Source organism: Diaporthe amygdali (assembly GCF_026229845.1).
Source record: "Diaporthe amygdali strain CAA958 chromosome Unknown NODE_9_length_1275696_cov_64_842800, whole genome shotgun sequence".
NCBI classification, from domain to species: Eukaryota; Fungi; Ascomycota; class Sordariomycetes; order Diaporthales; family Diaporthaceae; genus Diaporthe; species Diaporthe amygdali.
In genome coordinates this window covers 368,349-380,482 of record NW_026517029.1, presented here as the reverse complement: position 1 = coordinate 380,482, position 12,134 = coordinate 368,349, and positions in this window count along the sequence as shown.

Sequence of the window (12,134 nt, the reverse complement as noted above, 5' to 3'; positions counted from 1 at the left end):
TTGGAGCGTTGCTTATTTGGAGCGATAGGAGCGTTGGATTATTTGGATTATTTGGAGCGAAGCGTTGCTTTAGTTGTTTTAGTTATCCTTTTGCTCTATTATGTGACTTGCTTCTGTTATGTAGCAAATCCTTTTAAGCCTGCTTTACTGGCTTGTGGGGTTTATCTGCGCCTTTAGGGGACCAATAATGCTCCCCTAGTTCTATTCCTATCACATTCATAATATTATTCCCCTTTTCTATTACTTTTTTGTCCCTGAAGAATCTAGGTGAGTCCTTTTCTCTCCTGTTTCCTTCTTTGTGTTTGTTGTGTTTGTTCCGCTGATAATTATGCTGTTGCGTGTAGAGAAACCGCGTTCTAAGAAATCGGATTAGCGTGATCGACTGTTTACATTCATCAAGTTGTTAGGCTTTGAAGTTATGCTTTGTTTGTTTTGTTTTGTAAAGGGGTGGTTTTGTTGGATGATAGAGGGTGTTTCCCATTGTTCTGTTTGCGTTAAGCGAGGTAAGAGGTGTGATGGCTCTGGGGTGCTAATGAGTGCTTATAAGTTTTGGTTTTCCTTGTTTTTCTGTTTTCTTTTTTTTTTTTTTTTTTTTTTTTTTCTGACTGTTTCTTTAGTATTTTGGGTTATTGTGGAAGAAAAGAAGTTGCGTTTTTAAAAGCTTAAGGCCTAAAAGGCCTTACGTAAGGCTCATTGTTGGGTAAGTAAGGCAATAGCCTGTTTGGATCGTTTACATTATTAAAGGGAGTCTTTAGTTTATTGTGGGGCTGGTTTGGTGAATAAAGGTTTAGCTGTTTTGGATGCGTTTGAGGAGGCTGATTGTGCTGAGGCTGTTAACCGAATTATAGCCAAAAAGTTTAAAGCTGTTTTTAATGTTTAATAGAATGGGGGTTTTGGTGTTATGGATTGGGGTTTTGTAATAGAGTTTGCTGATATGGATTTTTCTAGCTAGTTATCTTATAGTATATCTAAAGTGCTTTTTAGTAGTTTGCTAGGTTTTAAATAAGTTCTTATAAATTATTTTTGTTGCTGTAATTCTTCTATTTGACTAGGTATTTTGTTGTTTTCCTATATGTTTGGTGGTTTAGGATGCGTTTTACTTTGTATTTTAGTTTGTAGTTGTTGAGCTTAATGCTGGTGGCTGGTGTTGTGTTGGCTGGTGTAGGTTTTAATATAGAAATGTGGAAGATTAGGTGGATTTTTATTTTTTTTGGTAGCGCGAGTTTATAGTTTATTTTTAATGTTTTTTTTTTAACTTTGAATGGTTTAATCTTTTTAAAGTTGAGTTTGTTGCTAGGTTGCTTAGTTTTAATTTGTTTTTTACAAAATAGGTAAACTATATCTCCCCTCTTAAAGGTTGGTCCTTTTAACCTTTATTAGTTTACTTATTTTATTATATATTTTTAAATAAATCCTAAGTTTACTATAATTTTTTTATAAATGTTTTTAATTTATTTTGTATAGTTAGTAGCCTATAATACTTCTATATTAGAAATTAGGTGTTGATAAATGTTTAGATTAAATTTGTAATTAGTATAAAATAGCAAAATATTAGTAATATATATATTCGTACTGTTATATACGAATTATGCTAACAGTAGCAATAGTACCTAATTGTTTTGCTGGTAGTTGATATAGTAGTGTATATATTGTTTTAATATTTGGTTAAGTTATTCTGTTTACCTATTTGTTTGTAGATGTGCTGTTGTTGAAAGTTTATGCTTAGCTTTTAGTTATTTTATTAAAGAGGATTAAAAGTTTAATATAAATAGTTTATCTTGGTTAGATACGATTTTATCTGGTAGCCTATGTTAGCTAACGATTGTTTTGAGGAATGTATAAGTAAGTTCTTTTGCTATGCTGGCTTTTTTGTAGGGTATAAAGTATGTATACTTTATAAATTTGTTTATTATGATTAGGATGCTATTATAGCTGATTCCTGTTATTGGTTCCTTAGATGGGGGAAGTTTAATAATAAAGTTTAAGCTAATTAATTTTTATGGTTTATTTGGCGTTGGTAGTGGTTGTAATAGCCTATATGGCTTATATTTTATAGGCTTGCTTTTATTGCAGAGGTTGTATTTGTTGATGATTTGGGCTATTTCTTATTTTGCGTTAGGGAAGTTTTAGTGTTGTTTTAGCTTTAGGTATGTGGCTTAGATGCTTTGGTGGCTATGTGCTGGTGCTTTATAAAGTTTTTTGATAACTTCTTTTTGGAGAGCTGCTAGGAGGTAGTATTTTCCTTTGTAAAACAGGGTTCCGTTTATATTCTGTAGCTGCTTTTTTTTGTTGCTTGGGATGTTTTTGTAGCTCTATTTTGCCTGATTGAGTTGGTCCGTGGCGGACTGTACTTGATAGGCTGCTGCGATTTGTTGCTTTAGTAGGTTGTTTTTTGGTTGGTTTGCGGCGGACCGCTTTTCTAGGTACCCTATACTTAGGCTTCCGTTTAGGTTTTTGTGGAGTACTATACGGGTTTTGGGTGGAACCTTCTGCTGATAGTTTAACTGTTTACTGAAAGCATCTGCTCTTCTGTTTTCGGATTCCTTTTGATATGTGATTTTGGCGTTGAACTGTGAGAGGTATTCTGATTATTGAATTTGCTGCTTGTTGAGTTTCTTGGTGGTTGTGAAGTGTACTAGGTTTTTGTGGTTTGTGAATATTTGTATTTGGTGTTTTGCTCTGATTAAGTAGTGTTCCTATTCTTTGAATGCTTTGATGATTGCTATTAGTTCCTTGTTGTGTATTGGGTAGTTTAGTTTGGGTCCGTTAAATTTTTGCAAGAAGAATGCGATAGGGTGAAATTGTCCTTGTTTATTGTGTTATCCTAGTTTTCCTCCGATAGCGAAGTTTGAGGCGTTGGTGCCTATTTTGTAGACCTTCTTAGGGTTTGCTTTTGTAAGCATGGGTTTTAAGAGAACTTGTTTTTTGATTTTGTTGAATGCGTTTTGTTCCTCTTTTCCTTATTTAAAGGGTTAATCCTTCCTGGTAAGGTTAGTTAATAATATAGATAACTCTTTATAATTTTTGATGTATTGTTAGTAGAAGTTGATGTAACTTTAGAAGCTTCTAACTTTCTTGATGTTGGTTGGGGTTGGTTAATTTTTAATTATTGCGATTTTGGAAGCCTGTATTCTGATTTTTCCTGGTTGGATTGTGTATTTGAGGAAGTTGACTTCTTGTATGTGGAAGTAACTCTTTTTTGGTTTTATTAGAAGTTTGGCATTTTGAAGAGTTTAGAGGACTTGGTGTATATGCTGCTTATATTGCTTAAGCGTTTTTGAAAAGATTAGGATATTGTTTAGGTAAACTATTATAAAGTGGTTGAGGTATTCTTGTAGAATGTTGTTGATTATTGCCTGAAAAGAGGCGGGCGTATTGGTGAGGCTAAAGGGTATAACTAAGTATTTGAAGTGACTGTACCTTGTTTTGAAGGCAGTCTTTTATTCTTCTTTGTATTTTATTCTAATGAGGTTATAAGTACCCTTAAGATTTAGTGCTGTAAACTATTATACTCTTTAGAGTTTATCGCGCAATTCTTTAATAAGCAGAAGGGGGTACTAATTTTTAATTGTAATTTTGTTAAGCTGTTGGTAGTTTATATAAAGGCGTAGCTTTCCGTTTTTCTTGGGTATAAAGAGGATGGGGTAGCCTGCGGGTAATATAGATGGTTAGATATATCCCTTCTTTAGGTTATCATTAAAGTATTCTTGTAGTGCTTTAAGCTGTTTTTTGTTGAGGTTATAGATTTTATAAAACTTAGGGTAACTTCCTTTCTTTAGAGGTATCTTATAGTCCTACTAATTGTGCTTGGGTAGTTTAGTGTTAAGTATTACTTAGAATAGCTTTGAGTATTTTCAGTACTTTTTTAGGATCTGTTTTAGGTTATCTATCTTTTTCTGTTGTTGCATAAAACAGATAAACTTTTTAAGTAGTGGCTATACTATTTTATAGTGCGCTAGATGTTATCGTTTCTGTGTTTGTTATAAAGTTCCTTCTGGGGATGTAACCGTGATCCCTAGGATTTCTGGTGGGTGGTGTATTTGTTTGAGTGTTGTTTAGATTTCCTGTATCTGTTGCTGTACTGCTTGGGCTAGCTGTTTTGTCTTTCCTTTAGTTTGTAGCGGATTAAGGTGCTGCTATTATTTGTTTAACTTGTTTAGGGGGTTGGCTGTTCCCGCTTTAATAACTAAGTTCTTTTCTTGTTCCTAGAAAGGTTTGCTATATAAATCCGTATAAGCGCTAGCGTTATAGCTATTTTTAGGGACTGAATTTATTCCCTTATCTTTAATTTTCCTATTTATTGGTTGGTTTTAATAGATCTGGCTAGTAGTTTAATTAATTTGGGGGTTGCTTTTCCTAAGCTATAAAATTTCTAGTATGATTTTGTGTTTTGCTGTGTTTGTGATGTTGAACTGGATAATTTCCTTGTAGTTATTAAAGATGACTGGTAAATGATTAGTCTTTATGTTAATAATCCTGTTTTTGTAGAGTACCTTTTGTTTGTTGATAGTGCTAAGTGTGTAGGGTTTTGTTTTCTGTTGCTATGGTATTTTGTATTGGTTTACTATTGCTGGTGATATGAAGTTTCCTTGTGCTTTGTTGTTTAGGAGTGCTGTAAGGGGTTGTTATCTAATCTGCAGTGTGATTTTTATATGCTTGCATTTTTTAGTATTTGTTGCGTAAAGAAACCTTTTTGTGTTAGTTAAGGCTGGTTGAGGCTTATTTAGATTTGGCTTTAGTTGTTTTTTGTTATCTGGTCTTTTACTAGGATTTTTTTAATTTATTGGATGGCTTTTTGTGTGAGCCCTTTTGCTGCTTTTAGCGCTTATGCTGCAATAGTAAGGTTTTTTGGTGTTATGTTTTCTTTGTTGAGTAGTAAGATTATGTTGGGTTGGTAGCGTTAATGCTAATTTTAGAGTTTTAATTTAAGGTATATTTGATAGCTAATTTATAGATAGTGTTTTATGGTTTAGGGTTTTGTAGGTAGTGTAGGGGGTAGTTTGTTTGAAGTTTAAGGATTGTATATTCTTAGCCTAGGGAGTATTATTGGATGCTTTAGTATTATAGTTCCTTTTGCTTATAAAGCCTTGCTATCTTTATTATACTTAGCTATTTAGGGAAGAAATCCTTTTTAATCTTGCTTATATAGTGTATCCTATACCTGTTGAAGATGTATGAAGCCTATAAGATTTCCTTATAGTTTAGGTACTGATAGTGTATTTAAGGGTTGTTGTTGGGAAAACGCGCTAGTAGTAGTGCAGGGAGTCCTTTGTGGACTGCTGATGTTATTGTGCTTCTATTTTGTTTTGGGATTGCAATTTGGGTGATGCTGGTGTTAGGTGCTATAGGGGGTGCTTTACTTACTTGCTTATAGGGGTTTTAGTCCTTTAGATTTAGAGGTGCTATTTGGTTAGTGCTGATTGTAATTGTAAGTAGCTTCTATTCTACTATTATAAAAGTTTTTTGGCTTTTGGGCGCTTTTGGGAATTATCCTAACGCTTTTTTGCTTAAAAGGTGTGTATTGTAGTTGTTGTTGTAGTATGCTATCCAGCTTATGGACGTATAGTTTTCTGCGGGTTTTTTGGTGGCTAGGTTAGCCTATTATTGCTTTGGTACTAGTTTTTAATTATCCTTCTTTTTATTTTAGTAATTTTGTGTAAAGTATCCTTTTTTGCTATAGTTATAGTATTTAACGTTCTTTTTAGGTTTTTTTTAAATAGCGTTAAGTTTTATTAGGCTTAAATGCTGCCTGCTAGCTATTATTTATGGCTGGTACTGTTTTTCAGAGTTTAGCTTATTTTACTGGCGGAAGGGATGTATTAAGTCCTGCCCCTTCTTCTTGAGTTTGCGCTTATAAATTTAGTTGTTGATTTGGATGGCTAATTCTATGTATTAAATAAAATTGTTTGGTTAGTTTAGTTTAGATAGTTTATCCTTCACTTTATCTTTTAACCTGTTATAGAATATAAAGATCTTTATAGTATCAGTATAATCAACTTTAGTATAAATTCGGCAGAACTCTACAGTATAAGTTATAGCGGGTTCCTTCTGGTGTAATCTTATAAATTCCCTTTTTACTTACTATTCCTTATCTAAATCCTAAAAAAGTAACCTAAAAGCAAGCTTATAGTTTTTAAAATTGCTAAAGATATTTTAGGTTTTTTATTTGCATTATTTAAACTTATCTTTTTTAAAAAAGTCTATAAAGTAAGGTTTAAACTATACTAAAGCCTATCCTTTCAAAAAAGAGGCCGCATATATAACTTATTCTCTATTAGACTAATTATTAAGGCTATAAAAGCACTAGTAAGCCTTAACCTAAGTAAGGTAGGCCTATAACTATCCCAGGGAACTATTATAGGAGGTTGGGTTAGTGAGCTTGATGGATTTCTTAGGTTTAACTAGGGTATTAATAATATTAGCGGCGCTTTAAAATGTCCTAACCTCAGCCTTAAGTTTTTCTACTTTATTATTCTGGCTAGCTTATCCCTAGATATAAGTACAGAGTTTCTTAATCTCTTTAACTATCTTAAAATACTAGGCCTATAAAAATTCAAAGTTGTTATTGTTCAGCTTTTGCTAAAGGTTTTTCTAGGTATAGCTGGAAAATATATTAAAATAAGGGTAGTAACTATATAAGTTATTACTTAAAATCTATATAAAACATCCAAATAAGAGCAGTCAAAATGTAATAATTACAGCTAGTTCTTAGCTGATAAACCTAATAAGCGGGTTTATATTTAGGAAATATTTAAGGTAGTAATATTCTAAGCAATATGTAATAATAGTAGATTAAAAGCTTTATAGCTATTTTAGGTAAATATTTAGATTAACTGCTAAAGAACTATTCTAAGCTAATACTATCTACTAGTAATAAGCATAATCTATATAATCCATCTCTTTAGCTAAAGCAATAGGAGCATCGCTTTTAACGGCTTACTTAGAGTATTGCTCACCTGAAGCAATAAAAGCGTTAGATTATTTAGATTATCTAAAGTAAAGCATTGCTTTAGTTATCTTAATCATCCTTTCGCTCCATCACGTAACCTGCTTCTATCATATAGCAAATCCTTCTAGGCCTGCTCTACTAGCCTATAAGGTTTATCTGCGCCTTTAAAGGATTAATAATACTCCCTTAATTCTATTCCTATCACATTTATAATACTATTAAAAAACCTATAAAAAACTATATATTTATAAATTAAATAGTATATTATAATAATAATTATAATATATACTTTTTAAATAAAAAAGTATTAAGATAATTCTTAAAAGCGCTTAAAAGCTAAAAAACTTTTATAATAGCAAAATAAAAGCTACTTATAATTATAATTAATATTAATTAAATAATACCTTTAAATTTAAAGAACTAAAACCTTTATAAGCAGATAAATAAAGCACCCTTTATAGCACCTAATACTAATATTACCTAAATTATAATCTTAAAACAGAATAAAAGCATAATAATATTAGCAGTTTATAAAGAACTCCCTATATTATTACTAGCATATTTTCCTAATAATAACCTTTAAATACACTATTAGCATTTAAATTATAAAAAAATCTTATAGGCTTTATATATTTTTAATAAGTATAAGATATACTATATAAACAAAATTAAAAAGAATTTTTTTTTTAAATAGTTAAATATAATAAAAATAATAAAGCTTTATAAGTAAAAGGAATTACAATATTAAAATATTTAATAATACTTCTTAAGCTAAAGATATATAATCCTTAAACTTTAAATAAATTACCCTTTATACTATTTATAAAATCCTAAACTATAAAAGTACTATTTATAAACTAATTATTAAATATACTTTAAACTAAAACTTTAGAACTAATACTAATATTACTAACTTAATATAATTTTACTATTTAATAAAAAAAATATAATACTAAAAAACCTTATTATTATAATATAAATACTAAAAATAGTAAAAAAGCTTATATAAAGAGCTATTTAATAGATTAAAAAGATCTTAATAAAAAATTAAATAATAAAAAACAACTAAGGCCAAGTTTAAATAAGCCTTAACTAGCTTTAACTAATATAAAAAAGTCTCTTTATATAATAAATATTAGAAAATATAAGTATATAAAAATTATACTATAGATTAAATAATAACCCTTTATAATACTTTTAAATAGCAAAATATAAAAAAACTTTATATTATTAATAATAATAAATTAATATAAAATATTATAATAATAAAAAATAAAACTTTATATACTTAATATTATTAATAAATAAAAAGTATTTTATAAAAATAAAATTATTAATATAAAGATTAATTATTTATTAATTATTTTTAATAACTATAAAAAAATTATTTAGTTTAATATTATAAATATAGTAAAATATGAAATTATATTAGGAATTTTATAGTTTAAAAAAAGCAATTTTTAAATTAATTAAACTATTAGCTAGATTTATTAAAATTAACTAATAAATAGGAAAGTTAAAAATAAGGAAATAAATTTAATTTTTAAGGATAGCTGTGATATTAGTGCTTATACAAATTTATATAGTAAACCTTTTTAAAAATAAAAAAAGAACTTAGTTATTAGAATAAAAATAGCTAATTTTTTAAATAAATTAAATAAATAATAGTAGTACTTTAGTTTATTATAAATTAAAAAAAAAATAAAATAGCTAGCTTAAGTAGTATAATAGTAAATATAGGAAATCTAAATAATACTTAAATAAGTATACTATTTACTAAAAATTCTAAAAATTATAATTATATTCCTAAAAGGAACTTTATAATAAATACAAAAATAATAACATTTAATGTATTATAAAATAGTATAGCTGCTATTTAAGAAGTTTATTTATTTTATATAATAATAGAAAAAGATAGATAATTTAAAATAGATTTTAAAAAAGTACTAAAAATACTTAAAACTATTTTAAATAATACTTAATACTAAACTATTTAAATATAATTAGTAAAATTATAAAATACTTTTAAAAAAAGGAAGTTATTTTAAGTTTTATAAAATTTATAACTTTAATAAAAAATAGCTTAAAGTATTATAAGAATACCTTAATAATAACTTAAAAAAGGAATATATTTAACTATTTATATTACTTATAAGCTACTTTATTTTTTTTATACTTAAGAAAAACGGAAAGCTATGCTTTTGTGTAGATTATTAATAGCTTAATAAAATTATAATTAAAAATTAATACCCCTTTCTGTTTATTAAGAAATTATATAATAGATTTTAGGGAATATAATAGTTTATAATATTAGATTTTAAGAGTATTTATAACTTTATTAAAATAAAATATAGAAAAGAATAAAAAACTACTTTTAAAATAAGGTATAATTACTTTAAATATTTAGTTATACTTTTTAGCCTTACTAATATACCTGCTTTTTTTTAAGTAATAATTAATAATGTTTTATAGGAATACTTTGACTATTTTATAATAGTTTATTTAGATAATATTCTAATTTTTTTAAAAATATTTAAATAATATAAGCAATATGTATATTAAGTTCTTTAGACTTTTTAAGATATTAAACTTTTAGTGGAATTAGAAAAGAGTTACTTTTATATATAAAAAATCAATTTTTTTAGATATATAATTTAACTAAAAGAAATTAGAATATAAGCTTTTAAAATTACAGTAATTAAGGATTAGCTAATTTTAACTAATATTAAAAAAATTAGGGGCTTTTAAAGTTATATTAACTTTTACTAATAATATATTAAGAACTATAAAGAGTTATTTATACTATTAATTAACTTTACTAAAAAGAATTAACTTTTTAAATAAGAAAAAGAAGAATAAGATATATTTAATAAAATTAAGAAATAAGTTTTTTTAAAACCTATACTTATAAAAATAAACTTTAAAAAGGTTTATAATATAGGTATTAATACTTTAAACTTTACTATTAAAAAAAAACTAGGATAATATAATAAATAAAAATAATTTTACTTTATTATATTCTTTTTATAAAAACTTAATAAACTTAAACTAAATTATTTAATATATAATAAAGAATTAATAGTAATTATTAAAGTATTTAAAAAATAAGAATATTATTTAATTAACGTAAAATATTAAGTATAAATATTTATAAATTATAAAAATTTAATATACTTTATAACTATTAAAAAATTTAATAAATAATAAATTTAATAATTAAAATACTTTTTATAATTTAATATTAAAATTATATATTAAAAGGGATTTAAAAATAAAAAAGTAAATACTTTTAATAAATAATTAAACTATTAATAAAAGGTTTTATTTAAAACTTATATAATATTTTATAAAAATTTAAATAAAAGTTTAAATATAAAATGCTTAAAAGGGCGGTTTACTATAAACTAATTAAAAAATAATTTATTAAAACAATAAATTATAATAGCTTATTAAGTATAGTTTATTATAAATTAATTTAATTAAGTAAAATAAAGCTATAAAGATATTTTAAATAATAAAAAAAAGTAGTTATAAGATATAAATAAAACTTTATTTTATAAGGAAAAATACTATTTTTTAATAGCTTTTTAAAAAAAAGTTATTAAAAAACTTTATAAAGTACTAATATATAGCTATTAAAATATTTAAACTATATACTTAAAGCTAAAATAATATTAAAACTTTTTTAATATAAAATAAAAAATAGCTTAAGTTATTAATAAATATAATCTTTATAATAAAAATAAGCTTGTAAAATATAAGCTATATAAGCTATTATAATTACTATTAATACTAAATAAACTATAAAAATTAATTAGCTTAGACTTTATTATTAAGCTTTTTTTATTTAAAGAATTAATAATAAAAGTTAGCTATAATAATATTTTAGTTATAATAAATAAATTTATAAAGTATATATACTTTATACTTTATAAAAAAGCTAATATAATAAAAAGATTTACTTATATATTTTTTAAAATAATTATTAGCTAATATAAGCTACTAAATAAGATTATATTTAATTAAGATAAACTATTTATATTAAACTTTTAATTTTTTTTAATAAAATAATTAAAAGCTAAATATAAACTTTTAATAATAATATATTTATAAATAAATAAGTAAATAAAATAATTTAACTAAATATTAAAATAATATATATACTATTATATTAACTATTAATAAAATAATTAAGTATTATTACTATTATTAGTATAATTTACATATAATAATACAAATATATATACTATTAATATTTTACTATTTTATACTAACTATAAATTTAATTTAAATATTTATTAATATTTAATTTTTAATATAAAAGTATTATAAATTATTAACTATATAAAATAAATTAAAAATATTTATAGAAAAATTATAATAAATTTAGGATTTATTTAAAAATATATAATAAAATAAGTAAACTAATAAAGATTAAAAAAATTAACTTTTAAAAAAAGAGATATAGTTTACTTATTTTATAAAAAATAAATTAAAATTAAGCAATTTAGTAATAAACTTAACTTTAAAAAGATTAAATTATTTAAAGTTAAAGAAAAAATATTAAAAATAAATTATAAACTTATATTATTAAAAAAAATAAAGATTTATCTAGTTTTTTATATTTTTATATTAAAATTTATATTAATTAATATAATATTAGCTATTAGTATTAAGCTTAATAATTATAAATTAAAATATAAAATAAAATATATTTTAAACTATTAAATATATAGGAGAATAATAGAATACTTAATTAAATAAGAAAATTATAATAATAAAAATAATTTATAAAAACTTATTTAGAATTTAATAAACTGTTAAAAGGTATTTTAGGTATACTATTAAATAATTAGCTAAAAAAATTTATATTAGCAAACTTTATTATAGAACTTTAATTTATAATACTAAAACTTTTATTTTATTAAATATTAAGAATAGCTTTAAACTTTTTAGCTATAATTTAGTTAATAGCTTTAATATAATTAACTTTTTTAAATATATTTAAGGTAGCTAGACCTTTATTTATTAAACTAGCCTTATAATAGATTAAAAACTTTTTTTAATAATATAAATAATTTAAACAAATTATTACTTTATTTACTTAATAATAAGCCTTATATAAAGCCTTTTAGGCTTTAAGCTTTTAAAAATATAACTTTTTTTTTTTTATAATAATCTAAAA